The sequence below is a fragment of the Tamandua tetradactyla genome, chromosome 5 (assembly GCF_023851605.1).
Source record: "Tamandua tetradactyla isolate mTamTet1 chromosome 5, mTamTet1.pri, whole genome shotgun sequence".
Taxonomy (NCBI): Eukaryota; Metazoa; Chordata; class Mammalia; order Pilosa; family Myrmecophagidae; genus Tamandua; species Tamandua tetradactyla.
Genome location: NC_135331.1, coordinates 165,710,471 through 165,726,736, shown reverse-complemented (window position 1 = coordinate 165,726,736; position 16,266 = coordinate 165,710,471). Strand labels below are relative to the sequence as shown.

Genomic DNA, 16,266 nt, shown 5'->3' with positions numbered 1-16,266 from the left:
GGTCCAGCTGGTCCAGACTGGGGTACGCTGTGTGTCCGGTCACTATCGTGGCTACGGGAGCTGTTCTTTACTGTTTCTGGTTATTTAGTAGTTCTTCTGGAAGATGAACTAAAACGCGCACATTGCTAAGTCGCCATCTTGGCCCGCCCCCCAATCTCTTTTTTCTAATGGTGTCTTTTGATGAGTAGAAAAATTTAAATTCTTACAAACCACAATTTATACATTTTTTTTTTTACGATTATTGCTTTCTACATCCTGTCATAAAGATAGTCTTTAATTTCTTGTTTCTTTTCTGCATTTTGTTGTTTTTCTCCAGCTACTCTCAAGATTTCTTTTATCTTTGTTTTTCATCAATTTGACTATGATGTGATATTCTTATTTATCCTGCTTAATTTTTGGTATACTTCCTGAATCTGTAAATTTGTATTTCAGACCATATTTGGGAAATTTTCACCTTATATTTTTTCAAGTATTTTTTTCTGTCCCATTCTCTTTTCTCATTATAGAATTCCAGATATACATGCATGTTAGACTTTATTATATGGCCCCATATGTCACTGAGTCTCTTTTCTTCTTTCTTTTTTTTCAATTTTATTTTGTCTGTTTTTCAGGTAGGATGCTTTCTTTTGGCCTCTTCAAATTCACTGGCTTAATTCCTTCAAGCAACCCTATTTTCTTTTCTGTTCTTTACCATGGTTAAAATCTAACCTGCCCAATATCTAGGTTTCCCTGGATTTGGTCTTTATCATTTGTCTTTTCTCTTGAATGTGGGTCACATTTCTCTGTTTCTTTAGATGTCTGGATTCTTCTCTTTAAATAACGTGTATACATAAAAGCAATAATAAATAGCCTTCTTATGACTGATGATTTTTTTTGTTTATGTCAGTTAACTTAATTGAATTTATATTCCAAACTCTATTTCCCCCGCAGTGGACAAAACTAGAAATCTGCATTGATTCTTTTAGCAGTTGCTTGACTGCTTGGAGTGTATCCTTTGTATGCATTGTTCAGGAATCAGACAGAAATTTGGACGTCTGTATGCAGAATTTGGAGCTCTCTGTGGCTCTCTCTTTTGTAAAATTTCTTCCCTAATTTTCTGGCTTCTGGGATTACCTCTTTTCTCTGATTCCATCTCCAGAAGACTGCAGGTTTCCATCCTGGGTTTAGCTACCTTACACAGCTCCAGTGAGAGCCTAAGCTCAGACAGAAAGCCAAAAAAACAAAGAAGCAAAAATCTATTAAGCCCACCCAGATTTTTTTCTTTCCTCCTTTTATTGATTCTCCTCTCATTTCTGCTTGTTCCTCTAGTTTGTCTGTGTATTCAGATTGTTATATAAATATATATTAAATTTAAAATACATACATTTATTATTATTTTGTGGGGTACATGGCCCGGGAATTGAACCCGGATCTCCTGTGTGGAAGATGAGCATCCTACCACTGAACCACCTGTGCACTCTGATTGTCATGTATGTATACACACACACACACACACACACACATATATATACACATATATATATACAAATATATATTTTAAATTTATTGAGAAATCTTCACACACAGTCCATACATGGTATATAATCAATGGCTCACAGTATCACCACTTAGTGTATATTCATCACCATGATATTTGCTTGAAGATTTGCATCACTCCAGAAAAAGAAATAAAAAGAAAAAAGAAAACTCATGCATACCATATCTCTTACCACCTCCTCCCATTGACCACTAATATTTCCATCTACTCAATTAATTTTACCCTTTGTCCCCCCTATTATTTATTTATCCATATTTTTTTACTCATCTATCCATACCCTGGATAAAAGGAGTGGAAACATGTTTTTAATGGCTAGATGATATTCCATTAAATGGAGTTAATTTTAACTATTATTTTTGACATATGTCGTTTCCATTTTTTTTATATTATACATATTTGAATGTCATCCTTCTACATACATTTGTAGTACTGTTTTTTTTAAATAAAGGATTCCTAGAAATGGATTTCTACAAACACTTTTTTTTTTTGCCTTTTTTATTTTGAAATATAACATAAATACAAAAAAGCACTAAATTTCCAAGTACATTTTAATAAGTAGTTATAGAACAGATTTTAAAGTTTGGTATGGGTTACAGTTCCATGATTTTTCTTTTTTCTTCTAACTGTTCCAGATACTGGACCAACAGAAATATCAGTATAAGGATTCAGCAGTTAAACTCATTTGTTAAGTCCTATCTTCTCTGTTAAACTCCTCCTTCTCTTTAAATAATATGTATACATAAAAGCAATAAATTTCAAAGTATATTGCAACAATTAATTGTAGAACAGGTATCAGAATTTGGTATAGGTTACAATTCCACAATTTTAGGTTTTTATTTCTAACTTCTCTAAGGTACTACAGCCTACAACTTCCAGATGATAGTTAAAAGAAATATCAGTATAATAATTCAGCACTCATACTCATTTGTTAAACTTGACCTTCTCTGTATAACTCCACCATCACCTTTGATCTTTCTTCTACTCTTTAGGGGTATTTGAGCTATGCCCATTCTAACTTTTTCATGTTGGAAGGGGCTGTTGATAATATGGGATGGGGGATAGAACTAGTTGATATTCTGGATGGGCTGGCCCTTCTGCTTTTCAGGACTTATATGATCCAGGGACCCATCTGGAAGTTGTAGGTTTTAGGTTTTGGAGAGTTACCCTAGTGCTTGGAACATCTGTAGAATCTTATGTTAATGCCCTAGGTATTCTTTAGGATTGGCAGGAATGGTTTTGGTTGGGGTTTGCCAAGTTATGATAGGTAGTAATGTCTAACTGAGGGATGCGTAAGAGTGACCTCCACAGTAGCCTCTCGACTCTATTTAAACTCTCTGAGCTCATTCCTTATTTGTTATGCTTCTTTTCCCCCTTTTGGTCAGGATGGCATTGTTGATCACATGGTACCAGGGCTAGACTCATCCCTGGGAGTCATTTCCCACGCTGCTAGGTATAGGACAATGTGCGAGTTTGAAAGGTTGTATGTACACATAGAAAAGCCATGTTTTAATCCTAATTCCATTTTCTAAAGGCAGCTATTTCTTTTAATCCCTATTCAGTACTGTATGTTTGAAACCATAATTAAATCATCTCCCTGGAGATGTGACTCAATTAAGAGTGGTTGTTAAACTGGATTAGGTAGAGATGTGTCTCCACCCATTTGGATGGGTCTTGATTAGTTTACTGGAATCCTATAAAAGAGGAAACATTTTGGAGAATGTGAGAGATTCAGAGAGAGCAGAGACTACTGCAGCACCACAAAGCAGAGAGTCCACCTGTCAGTGACCTTTGGAGATGAAGAAGGAAAACACCTCCCAGGGAGCTTCATGAGACAGAAAACCAGGAGAGAAACCTAGCAGATGACTCCGTGTTTGCCACATGCCCTTCCAGCTGAGAGAGAAACCCTGACTGTGTTTGCCATGTGCCTTTCCACTTGAGGGAGAAACCCTGAACTTCATCGGTCTTCTTGAACCAAGGTATCTTTCCCTGGATGCTTTAGATTGGACATTTCTATAGACTTGTTTTAATTGGGACATTTTCTTGGCCTTAGAACTGTAAACTAGCAACTTATCAACTTCCCCTTTTAAAAGCCATTCTGTTTCTGGTATATTGCATTCTGGCAGCTAGCAAACTAGAACAGAGATGCAGGGTTTATGTTTGTTATCTGTGAGGAAATTGGTTCTAAATGAATTATACGCCTATTACCAAAAACTAAAATCTAACTGTTAAATTTTATCCAATACTTTTGCTGCTTGTACTGATGGTCTTTCATTCTTTTGATTACTTTATTTCTCTTTTTTCTTTAAACTTTCATACATGTTTTGTTTTTTTGTATATTTTTATGATGATTCCTAATACCCACAATTAATATAAACTTGAACAGTTGAAAAGAAGGAGACATCTTGTTTAAAATGGATTACTACAATGTTTATATTTAAACAGAAAAGACTAGAGCTCTCTCCAATGAAAGTTAGAATTGAGAAGTTGCTTATTGTTGGAAATTACAAGAAATTTCCAGAAATAACTAGGGGACTTAGGCACCTGCATTAGTGAATCGTCTGCTTGTAATGTGGGACTAGAACAAAGCAAACTGTCTCTTAGTCTGCAAGATAGTATTATACCTCTTAGGACCAAATCCTCATCTTAGTCCTGGCCGTATGACAAATACTATGCAATGGTTTGGTTTAAACAGCAGGAATTTATTGTCTCCTGGTTTTGGAGACAGGAAGCCTTGTTTTTTTCCCGTGGTCAGTAATGTTCTGACAGGCTTTCAGTCCTATCACCTGGCCTGTCTTCTTCTCTTCTGGGTTCTAGCTGACTTCTAGCTTCCAGCTCCTTCCTGTGGTTTTCTTTCTACAAGTCCCCCAGCAACAGCAGTAAGACCCATCCTGACTCAGTTGGGCACACCTTAACTAAAAATAACATCTTTGAAAGATCCTGTTTACAATGGGTTGACATCCACATAAATGGTATTAAAATTAAGAACAAACTTTTTTCTGGGGTACATGGCTCAATCTGCCATGCTCACGCTCTCCTTTTGACTGCTCTGTCTAGAAAATTGGACAGTTGTTCTACAGGTTTTGAAAGAGCTCTGGATTGATGGTTAACTCAGCCTGTTTAAGTTACTTGCTGGCATCTCGTTCCTCAGTTTTTATAAATATTTAAGCTATTAGAAACAACTGCTCTTTGGGTTTGTGTGGTAGAAATGGTAGTTCTAGTGGCAGGGGTCATAGTAGCATATTGCAATGTGAGTGTTGAGTCCCTATAATAAATCACTGAAATGTGAAGAGGCAGAGTTAAAACATTATTTATGTGTGCATTCTGAGAATTGCAGATCATCTCCTTAGTTGCGAGAGCACCAGAAGGGGACTTGGAGAAGATCCCTTCTGAGGTCAACCGAGACACAGCAGATAAAGTTTATCAAACTAATGGTCCAGATTGTAGCTTATCCTGATGTGCGAAATTGAATCATGCCTCCCCAAAGACATGTTCAACTCTTCTTCCTGGTCCAGTGAATGTGAATTCCTTTGTAAATGGAATCTTCAAACATGCTATCAAGATGAGGCCAAACTGAAACAGGTGATCGTTAATCTAGTATGACTGCAGCCCTTATAATCCAAGGGTGTAGAAGCCACAGGAGGAAGCTGAAGGAGACAAATTGCCATGTAATGGAGGCACATATTGATTGCCAGTAAGCCACCACCAGAACACTACAGACTTCAGAGAATTCATGGCTTGCCAATACTTTGAGTTTGGATTTTTAGTCTCCAAAACTGTGAAACAGTAAATTCCTGTTGTTTAAACCAACTAGTATGTGGTATTTGTTATGGTAGCCCTGGCAGACTTACACACCTGTCTGTGTGTTCCTTTAGTACAGTGAATGAAGTGGAAAGGAACAATATAATGTCAGCAAAGTTGTTGCAAACATATATAAATGACTTTATTTTGTAAGAGAGGAAATATGAATGTAATTTTATTACATTTACTGAGATAGTATGTTGAAAATTATTTGAGCTATCTAAACTTACAGGCAGCCAATGAGTAAAGAAACTTTGGTGGGGAGATTTATGTATTTGTCTGTTTTAGCAAAGGAGCTGGTATTTGAGCCACAGATTAGGCAGGTTGTGGTTATTGGAAATTATAACTGAAAACATGGATTATGAAGCTATATTATTTTACCTGCTGTACACTATAATTTGTTGAAATCCCATTAGCAAAGCATTGATAATTAAGAAAAAGCTCTCAGTATGTTAGTCAAAGGACACAAACATTCCTTGTAGTTGATGTAGAGGAAACATCTGTGTGGTGTGAATACAAAGAGGTGTTTTCTCGTGGTGCAACAGCTCTGTGTCTTGATTGGGATTATGGTTACGTGAATCTATACATGGGATAAAATTACATAGATCCATACACACCTACACAAGGAAATGAATGCGGTTAAAAAATGCTGAAAATTGAATAAGGTCTGTAGTTCACTTACCACTAATGTCAAGTTTCCTAGCTTTGATATTATATTAAGGTGTATGTCACCATTGGGAGAACCTGGGTGAAGAGTACATGCAGAATGCAATAGTATCTTAATTTGGCAATTTTCTGTGAGTCTATAATTATTATTTTGAAAAGTTTAAAAAAAGTACTTCTAATCTCACCAAGAAAAAAAAAAAGGAGGAAGAAAGAGAAAGCAGCAGGTCTGGTGTGTTTTAGTTTCAACTCTGTCAGTAGATAACTATGTGACTCCAGGCAAGTTCCTTCATCTTTCTGGGCCATAGTTTCCTAAGGAATGAAAATAAAAAGTTTGACTGGCTGATTTCCAAAAGTGTTGCCAATTCCAGAATAGTTTAGAAGTTAGTGTTTAACGGAAGGTGGCTGTTATGGGAGCCCATTGCTGGTTCTCAAGCATTCACTCACAACAGAGTGAATGCAGTGTGGTAATACAAGTCTATACTTCTTTCCTCACAATTTAAAAACTGTAAAAGCTCAGAAAATGATGCTTTTTCAAACCCATAAACCTGGACTGAATTGGTGAAACTATTTATAGGCTTTATTTATTCAACTTAATGTGAATATTCATGCATTTTACTGCAGAAATATTAATGTGTTTAATTATAAGGTGCTGCTTCAGATCCTGCTGGAGCATTGGGTAAAATGCAGTCCTAAAATCAGGCAAATAGAAAATTCTGAACAGCATTTGGCTTCAAGGGCTTTGGATGATTGTAGACCTATCCAAGTTGGACAGTGTTATGAAGGATGGAGTGAAAGCCCAGGTGTATAATGTGGATTGGCAGTATGGGGGAGACTGGAGGAAGCAACAAACAGCAACCCTCATTTCTTCCCAGTGCAATTTGCACCCTACAGTTTCATTGCTACCTCATTGAGGAAATGTAATTATCTACTTGTGCATAATATTTATAATTTTAAACACATATTTCTGAAGAAATGATTTTTTTTAAAATTAAGTACTTTTAGCTGTTTAGTTCACTTCATGTAGTACCTACTGTCAAGAACTTAAATGCTTTGAATAATTATGTGATGAATTCTTAATTGTTTCAAAAAGTGACTAATACTTTTATCAGTATAGAATTGACTAAGTATTTGTTGTTTTTGAAGATTTTTTTTTGTGCAGTATAACTTTGTATATTTATTTATTTTTGTATGCTGGATGACAGGGGTCACATTTTGTTCTTTTTCCATGTACGTATTCTTTTATTGCAGCATGTTTGTTTTTTCCTTTGTTTTGCTTGTTTGTTTTTTGGGAAGTGCGTGGACTGGGAATTGAACCTGGCTCACCTTTATTATTTTTACTGATGACTGTCATCTTGAAAAATTTGGCTCATGGGATAAAATTTTAATCTAAACACTCTCATTTTGCCTTTTCCTTCAGAACACTCTATTTTAATTTTAGATAGATGGCATTACTTTAGTATGCAATTTTGGAGACAAATTATGACATTTAGTCTCTTCTGTTTGTGGGTATTGATTCCTTTGTAGAGACTTTTTTAAAAAAAAGATTATTTATTTATGTTTATTAGAGAACTTGCAGGTTTATAGACAACCATGCAGACAAAACACACATCCCATATACCCCACCTTAGGCAAACAAGTTTTCCCTTTATTAACAGTTTGCATTAGTATGGTAGCTATTCTAGTTTGCAAGCTGCTGGAATGTGATATACCAGAAATGGAACCGCTTTTAAAAAGGGGAATTTGTTAAGTTGCAAATTTGCCTGTTCTAAGGCTGTGAAAATGTCCAGATTAAAGCAAGGCTATAGAAATGTCCTATGTAAGGCATCCAGGGAAAGATACCTTGGTTCAAGAAGGACGATGATGTTCAGGATTTCTCTCTCAACTAGAAAGGCACATGGCAAACCTGGTAACATCTGTTAGCTTTCTCTCCAGGCTTCACCCCCAGGGGCGTTTTCTTTCTTTGTCTCCAAAGGTCTCTTTCTGCATGGACTCTAAAACTTTTTCCAAAATGGTTCCCTCTACAGTAAGCAGTGTACAGTGCTACAGTAAGCAAATCCCTTCTTGAATGGGTAGAGATACTTCACCATGGAAACCATTTAACCAAAAGTTACCACCCACAGTTGGGTGGGTCACAACTCCGTGGATAATCAAAAAGCCCCCCTCCCAGCAAAATTTTTTTTAATGTTTTTATTGTAAACGACAAACAAACATACAATTTTTGACATACAAACACTCTTGACATATTTACAATCAGTGGCTCACAATATCATCACATGGTTGTGTATTTATCACCATGATCATTTTTTTGAACATTTGCATCTCTCCCGCAAAAGAAATAAAAAAGAAAAAACTCATGCATGCTGTACCACTTACCCCTCTCTCTCCTGACCACTAATATTTCAATCTACTCAGTTTATTTTAACCTTTGTTCCCCCTATTATTTATTTTTTATCCGTTTTTTTTTTTACTCATCTGTCCATACTGAAGATAAAAGGAGCATCGAATGCAAGGTTTTCACAATCACACAATCACCATGTAAAAGCTGTATCATTATACAATCGTCTTCAAGAAACATGGCTATTGAGCTGGAGGCGCGCAGGGCTGGAGACGCTGCAGACCCGGGACCTGGAGCAGCTTGGAGGCGGTGAATAATAGCTCTTCAAGTCTGCAATAAAAAATGGCCTCCAATAAAACTACATTGCAGAAAATGGGAAAGAAGCAGAATGGAAAGAGTAAAAAAGTAGACGAGGCAGAACCTGAAGAATTTGTGGTGGAAAAAGTACTGGATCGATGTGTAGTAAATGGGAAGTTGGAGTATTTCCTGAAGTGGAAGGGATTTACAGATGCTGACAATACTTGGGACCCTGAAGAAAATTTAGATTGCCCAGAGTTAATTGAAGCATTTCTTAATTCTCAAAAAGCTGGTAAAGAAAAAGATGGTACAAAAAGAAAATCATTATCTGACAGTCAATCTGATGACAGCAAATCAAAGAAGAAAAGAGATGCTGCTGACAAACCAAGAGGCTTTGCAAGAGGTCTTGATCCTGAACGCATAATTGGTACCACAGACAGCAGTGGAGAATTAATGTTTCTCATGAAGTGGAAAAATTCAGATGAGGCAGACTTGGTGCTGGCCAAAGAGGCAAACATGAAGTATCCTCAAATTGTAATTGCGTTTTATGAAGAGAGACTAACTTGGCATTCTTGTCCAGAAGATGAAGCTCAATAATTGTTTGGATTGCTTTTTGTATATATTTGTATATATATATAATCTGGGTCTTGGTTTTTTGATTTATTAGTGTGAAAAATATTCTACTGGAAATCAAGTTTGATATGTTTGTTTTGAAGTAGTATTATTGGGGGAGTTGTTAGGTATTTGGGGGGGTATTGGTTTTTGTTTTGTTTTTGCATCAATATCACTGGGTACTTTGAACAAATAAAAGCTTTCTGTGGTTGCATCATTTATCAGAAAAGAACATTTGATACCATGGTATATTATTTCCTTTACATTAGAGAACAGCTTTTCTAAATGTGGGAAAATTTCCCGTAGTCTTTACTGAATCAGAACTTGTGTTTAGCCCCATATATGCCTAAGGAGACCATTCTGACCTTTCTGTGTTTTTTTTTTTGTGTGTGTGTGTGTGTGTGTAAATACATATGTATTTTTTATTTTTTATTATTTTTTTTACATTCATTGAAAGCAAAACCATTAAAAAAAGGCATTTCACAACCATGGGTATGTCCATGGTTGTTCTGTGATGCCATCATTCTGAGTAAGAAATCACTTAAATTAAAAATTTTCCTCAAGTCATAAACTTTCAAATCATACAGATGATTCAGTAATTAATTGTACAATTTAAATATAATACATATAATTTATATAATTTGAAGCACCAGAGCAAAATCCATGTCTATGTCTTTAATCATATAAATGCAAAATACTTGTGAAACTCTGAGAAGAAACTCTGCCATAACCAACCTTCTCCCCACCCAAATGAGAAAACAAGGTAGTACTGTTTATTTTCATTAGTCAAACAAGGCATAGTTAAAAGGCCAATTAAAGGTTCTTTCTAGAGAGCCATTCTTTTATGGAAAGTTGAAATCCCTGTGCTATATTGACTGAAAGGTCATGCTTTATAGAAACCTAATCAGATGGTTAAAGATGTTGCAATTTAAGACCTGTTGGCTTAAATGGGTAAACATTTGTAATCTAAACTGTTGACCTGCATGGTTTTTCTTTTCCCCCAACACATTCCTTACATGTAGGCTCAATCTTTTCAGCATTTGGGTTACTGGTTCAGCAGAAGCCAGAACAAACAGTAACTTCATGGTAATTGGAATGTTATCCAACTGTATATTGTTTACTTTATTGTAAATGCTGGTGAGCAGTGGTCAATAAATAGTTTTATATTCCTTTAAAAAAAAAAAAGAAACATGGCTATTGGAACACAGCTTTACAGTTTCAGGCACTTCCCTCTAGTCACTCTAATACACCATAAACTAAAAAGGGGATTTCTATATAATGCATAAGAATAACCTTCAGGATAACCTCTCAACTCTATTTGAAATCTCTCAGCCACTGAAACTTTATTTTGTCTCATTTCTCTCTTCCTCCTTTTGGTCAAAAAGGTTTTCTGAGTCCCTTAATTGATTTTCTTATGTTGAACCATCCTTGCATACGTGGGATCAATCCTACTTGGTCATGGTTTATAATTTTTTAAATGTGCTGCTGGATTCGATTTGCAAGAATTTGGTTGAGGATTTTTGCCTCAATGTTCATAAGAGAGATTGGTCTGTAGTTTTCTTGTAATATTTTTGTTTGGCTTTGGTATGAGGGTGATGTTGGCTTTGTAGAATGAGTTAGGTAGCTTTCCCTCTTCGTCAATTTTTTTGAAGAGTTTGAGCAGGATTGGTACTAATTATTTCTTGAATGTTTGTTAGAATTCACATGTGAAGCCATCTGGTCCTGGACTTTTCTTTTTGGGGAGCTTCTTAATGACTGATTCAGTTTCTTTACTTGTAATTGGTTTATTGCGGTTGTCTATTTCTTCTCGAGTCAATGTTGGTTGTTCATGCCTTTCTAGGAAGTTGTCCATTTCATCTACATTGTCTAGTTTATTAGCATAAAGTTGTTCATAGTATCCCCTCATTACCTCCTTTATTTCTGTGGTGTCAGTGGTTATGGCTCCTCTTCCATTTCTGATGTTATTTATTTGCCTCCTTTCTCCTCTTTTTGTCAACCTCACTAAGGGTCCATCGATCTTACTGATTTTCTCATAGAACCAACTTCTGGTTTTGTTGATTTTCTTGATCGTTTTCATATTCTCAATTTTGTTTATTTCTGCTCTCATCTTCATTATTCCTTTACTTTTGCTTGGTTTGGGTTTAATTTGCTGTTCTTTCTCTAGTTCTTCCAAGTGGACAGTTAATTCCTCGATTTTTGCTCTTTCTTCTTTTTTGACATAGGCATTTAGGGCAATAAATTTCCCTCTTAGCACTGCCTTTGCTGCATCCCATAAATTTTGATATGTTGTGTTTTCATTTTCATTTGCGTCAAGATATTTACTGATTTCTCTTGTAATTTCTTCCTTGACCCACTGGTTGTTTAAGAGTGTGTTGTTGAGCCTCCACATATTTGTGAATTTTCTGGCACTCTGACTATTATTGATTTCCAGCTTCATTCCTTTATGATATGAGAAAGTGTTTTGCATGATATCAGTCTTTTTAAATTTATTGAGACTTGCTTTGTGACCCAGCATATGGTCTGTCCTTGAGAATGATCTATGAGTATTTTAGAAAAAGATGTATCTTGCTGTTGTGGGGTGTAATGTTCTATAAATGTCTGTTAAGTATAGTTCGTTATTATTATAGAATTCAATTCTCTGTTTCTTTATTGATCCTCTGTCTAGATGTTCTTTCCATTGATGAGAGTGGGGAGTTGAAGTCTCCAGCTATTATGGTGGAGATGTGTATTTCTCTTTTCAGTGTTTGCCTCATGTATTTTTGGAGCATTCTGGCTTGGTGCATAAATATTTATGATTGTTATGTCTTCTTATTGAATTGTTCCTTTTATTAATACATTGTGTCCTTTGTCTCTTAATTGTTTTACATTTGAAGTCTAATTTATTGGATATTAGTATAGCTACTCCTGCTCTTTTCTGATTGTTGTTTGCATGAAATATCTTTTCCCAACCGTTCACTTTCAACCTCTGTTTATCCTTGGGTCTAAAAATGTGTCTCTTGTAAACAGCATATATTTGGACCCTATTTTTTAATCCATTCTGCCAGTCTATGTCTTTTGATTGGGGAGTTTAATCCATTAATATTTAGTGTTATTGCTTTCTTCTACCATTTTGCCTCTTTATGTCATATCTAGTTTTTCTTCTTTTTACCTTTACTGATAGTCTTCATTTCTACACTCTTCTCCACACCTCTTTCTGCTATCTTTTCCTATATGTCTCTAGTGCTCCCTGTAGTATTTGTTGCAGAGCCAGTCTCTTGGTCACAGATTTTCTCAGTGATTTTTTTGTCTCACAATGTTTTAATTTCCCCCTCCTTTTTTAACAATTTTATTGGTTATAGAATTCTTGGTTGGCAATTTTTCTCTTTTAGTATCTTAAATATATACCACTGTCTTCTCGCCTGCATAGTTTCTGCTGAGAAATGTATGCATAGTCTTATCGGACTTCCCCTGTGTGTGATGGATTGCTTTACTCTTGCTACTTTCAAAATTCTCTCTTTCTCTTTGACTTCGGACATCCTAATCAGTAAGTGTCGTGGAGTATGTCTGTTTGGATCTGTTCTGCTTGGGGTATGCTGCACTTCTTGGATCTGTCATAGTAAATCTTTCATAAGAGTTGGGAAATTTTCAGTGATAATTTCCTCCATTAGTTTTTCTCCTCCTTTTCCCTTCTCTTCTCCTTCTGGGACAACTACAAAATGTATATTTGTGTGCTTCAAGTTGTCATTCAGTTTTCTGAGTCCCTGCTCATATTTTTCCATTCTTTTCTCTATATTTTCTTGTGTTTGTCAGATTTCAGATATTCCGTCCTCCAGTTCACTAATCCTATCTTCTGCTTCTTGAAGTCTAACACTGAAGGTTTCCATTGATTTTTTCATCTCTTCTACTGTGCCTTTCATTCCCATAAGTTCTGTGATTTGTATTTCAGACTTTGGATTTCTTCTTTTTGTTTGTCCCTTGCCTTCTTTATATCCTCCTTCAATTAAGTGATTTGATTTTTGATGAGATTTTCCATGTCTGTTCGAACATCATGAATTAATTGTTAAAGCTCCTGTATCTCATTTGAATTGTTGGTTTGTTCCTTTGGGCCATATCTTCAGTTTTCCTAGTATGATTTGTTATTTTTTGCTGGCGTCTGGGCATTTAATTTCCTTAATTAGTGTATTCTGGAATTGTTTTAGCTTTTTACCTAGGATTTTTTTTTTCTGGATGACTTTGTTGTCTCTCTGTTCTTTGATATTCAGTTCAGCTTATTCGAGACCTCTATCTTAGGTTTTGTTTAACTGATCAGAAATTTTCAGTTCTGATTTTCTTGTGTCTTGCTCTGTTTGTGTGGTGCCTTTTTTCTTTTTTCTCTTAGGAGGGTGTACTTAGGTATTACAGACCCTGTCAGATTTTCCCAGCCAGATTGTCCTCCTCTCAGGAGGAAACAGTCAGCTGCATCAGTTTTCCCTGGGGATGAGACCCAGCAGGTTGAAAGAGTTTACTATGAAGTGTTTTTCCTATCCTGCCCAGTATGTGGTGCTTGTCTACTGCACCATCATAAAGTGATGTGGTACCTTTAACTTCAGCCAACTCGCCTTGCTGGGGTGAGTAGAGACAGAGGAGAGTTTGTAGTCTGGTTTTAATCACTTCAGTTTTCCAGACCCTGGGGTCTAAATTCCTTGAGGGAGGGATTCCACCTGAGCTGGGCACCACCTGTCTCCCGTGGAAGGCACAACCACTAGGGAATTACTTCCTTTTGCCTGACCAGCCTCTTTGTCTCTCAGACAAGCTTAATCCTGCCCTTGCCTGGGGCATTTGGAGCCTGAGAAGCCTTGCAATTGCATGCAAAGAGCAGTCAAACTGTAGAAACAAGCCACAAAAAAGAGAAGAAAATAAAACCTTTTCAGAGCAGGACCCCCATTCCTTGGGTTTGCCAATCAAGAGCTTAATTTGTATGTTGCTCTATGTATCTTCAGATCCTGTGTGTCCCCTCCTTTCCTTTAGGACCCAGACTTTTTCAAGTATTTGTTACTGTCTGATCCGGAAAATCCGTATATATATTTTTCTTTTTCTGTCAGCCCTGCCCCCTGTGCACTGGGGCAAAAACCAACCTCAGCTTTTACTTGATGTTCAGCTGAGCTGGGTGTCTATCTTTAGTAGTCAGAGTTTGTTAATTAATTCCACAATTGGAGCTTGGTTGAGCTCAGCCCCTTGCTGTTAGTAAATTCTCTTTCCTTTCCCTTCTGGAAAGCAGCCTGTGGGGGAGGGGCACCAGGCTCCGCAGATGGGAGGCCTGGCGGTTCTGGGTGGGTTTGCAGCTGGTCCAGCTTGTCCAGACTGGTGTACGCTGTTTTACAAACCAGTCACTGATGTGGCCCCAGCAGTTCTATACTGTTCCTGGCTGTTTATTAGTACTCTGGGGGATGAACTGAATTCCACACCTCACTAAGAGGAGGAACTGAATTCCACACCTCACAAAGCGGCAGTATTGGACCCCCTAAGTAAAATAATTTTTGAAACAAACAGACATCTTGCAACATATAATTACCATTAAAATAATACTTGCCAGAATATATTTAATGCATTTTCAAACAGTATCAATTTCCCTATTTTGCCACTTTGTTGCTCTCCTTTAATGTTTACTTTTTATGTTTTGGTTTGGGTTTATACCTCAGTGGGTGGTACTGAGTGTATAGCCTGGATTTTCTCAGATGACAAAGACCATTCCGCTGGCATGATGATAAACCCAAGGTAAAAAACTTTTTATAAGGCAATTTGAGCCTTAGAAGGTGGAGCTCAATAACCTTGTTAGAAACGCTAGGAAATTAATGATGTCCTTAAGGAGACTTTCTTCATAGGACTATATATTAATAAATCATTTATGTATTGAAGGAGGGAGCTAGACTTTAAATGCAGGAGGGCTAGATCCTTCACTAGCACATTCTCAAAAAGGTGAGGACTGTTCCTAAACTGCTGGGGTAGGACTGTCCAGGTAAGCTGGGTTGGGACTGAGTCTCCAGGCCTTTGCCATTCAAAGGTGAATAAAAACTGAGAATTTGGGTGCACAGTTATGCAATAGAAAGCATCTTTTAAATGATGAACTGTATGTTATAAGGGTATGTTACAAGGTGGAGCTTGGGATTTTTTTGAGGGTGTAAGGGTTAGGTATGATATGGTGAAAGGAAATGACAAATTGGGTCATGTTGGGTTATGACAGTGGGAGTTCCTGTGTTCCATAGTCTAGGGTTGACAAGAGAGGGAGAGAAAAGGAGAGAAAGGGGTTTGGTAGGGTCTGTTGAAGAGGTTGTATTTACTAAAGACAGAAGGAAGATGCCTGATGCAGTTTACTGAGAAGGAATGAGTATTTGGGCTTTCAACCTAGCTAGAATGTCCTTTCCTAAGATTAATGTGGGGCAGTATGGGAGGATAAGGAATGAGTGAGTAAATGTGTGGTTGTTGAGTGAACAGTGTAGGAGTGGAGTAGCTGTAGGTTGTGAAATGATTCCATCAATCCCAATTATTGAGACCAAAGATTTATTAGTAGGCCCTTTATACTCAGGGAGAGCAGAGTAAGTGGCTGCTGTGTCTCTAAGAGATGAAATTAGCTCACCTGAAAAGAGAGTTACTTGAGGTTCTGTGTGAGTGATCATTGTGGGGCTTGCACAGTTCCTGAGGACCTTTGGTCCTCCACCACCAGTCCCAGGAGTTCTGGGAGGTCAAAGCCGGGGGTCTTACTTGAAGTGGGTAATCAATGTTCCTGTGCTTTGTGGGGTCTGGGGGCAGTCAGACTTCCACTGACTCTCCTGCTTGCAGAGTGGGCACGGCCCTGGCAGGTGTCTGGGCATTGTCTGGCTCATTGCCCGATCTGTCTGCATGTAAAACACATTCCCTCCAGGCAAAGGCCTGGAGACTCAGTCCTAACCCAGCTCACCTGGACAGTCCTACCCCAGTGGTTCAGGAACAGTCCTCACCTTTTTGAGAATGTGCTAGTGAAGGATCTAGCCCTCCTGCATTTGAAGTCTAGCTCCCTCCTTCAGTA

At 37.2% G+C, this 16,266-nt stretch overlaps 1 protein-coding gene and 1 pseudogene across 4 annotated transcripts in view; both read left to right on the top strand.

The window, feature by feature from the left end:
- Positions 1 to 16,266, top strand: part of PDSS2 (decaprenyl diphosphate synthase subunit 2) — a 383,533-nt gene that overhangs the window by 6,727 nt on the left and 360,540 nt on the right. The window lies entirely within an intron of this gene.
- On the top strand, positions 1,348 to 9,633 carry LOC143685019 (chromobox protein homolog 3 pseudogene; annotated as a pseudogene).